Source organism: Nanorana parkeri, unplaced genomic scaffold, assembly GCF_000935625.1.
Source record: "Nanorana parkeri isolate BGI_ZX_2015 unplaced genomic scaffold, ASM93562v1 scaffold2468, whole genome shotgun sequence".
Taxonomy (NCBI): Eukaryota; Metazoa; Chordata; class Amphibia; order Anura; family Dicroglossidae; genus Nanorana; species Nanorana parkeri.
Genome location: NW_017308736.1, coordinates 90,720 through 91,175, shown reverse-complemented (window position 1 = coordinate 91,175; position 456 = coordinate 90,720). Strand labels below are relative to the sequence as shown.

The 456-nt window shown below is 38.8% G+C and overlaps 1 long non-coding RNA gene across 1 annotated transcript in view; it reads left to right on the top strand.

Annotated features, from left to right (window-relative positions):
* Nucleotides 1–216: 216 nt before the first annotated feature.
* The window catches only part of LOC108801734, a 13,964-nt gene continuing 13,724 nt past the window's right edge, over nt 217–456 (top strand). The window contains exon 1 of the long non-coding RNA XR_001942166.1: nt 217–338. This is a non-coding gene — a long non-coding RNA (uncharacterized LOC108801734). The remainder of the gene's footprint in view (nt 339–456) is intronic.

The window sequence follows — 456 nt, the reverse complement described above, 5'->3', positions numbered from 1 at the left end:
TTTGACAATTCTTTTGCTTTCCCCATGACTCAGAATCCAGACACGATAGGGCAGCACTGGATGAAGGATGCAAGGGTCTGTCAGGAGGCCAGAAACTCATTGGCCTTTTATACACACACGCTGATTACATGCAAACAGATCACAGGTGAGGATGGTTCCCTTTAATAGCCATTCACACCCCTTTGTGTCAACCTGTGTGCATGGTATCAGGCCAAAATCACAAGGATATGTAAACTTTTGATCAGAGTCCTTTGGGTAGTTTCTGTTGTCATTATGATTGGAAAAGAGTCAACACAGTTGACTGATAATAAATAGCTTCATCCAAACACTACACATGAGTGAAAGAAAGGTTTTCATGTTATCATTCATATTCTCTGAAAAATGGCCATGAAATCATAAATTCTGTCAGGGTATGCAAACCTTTGAGCACAACTGTATATATATATATATATATAT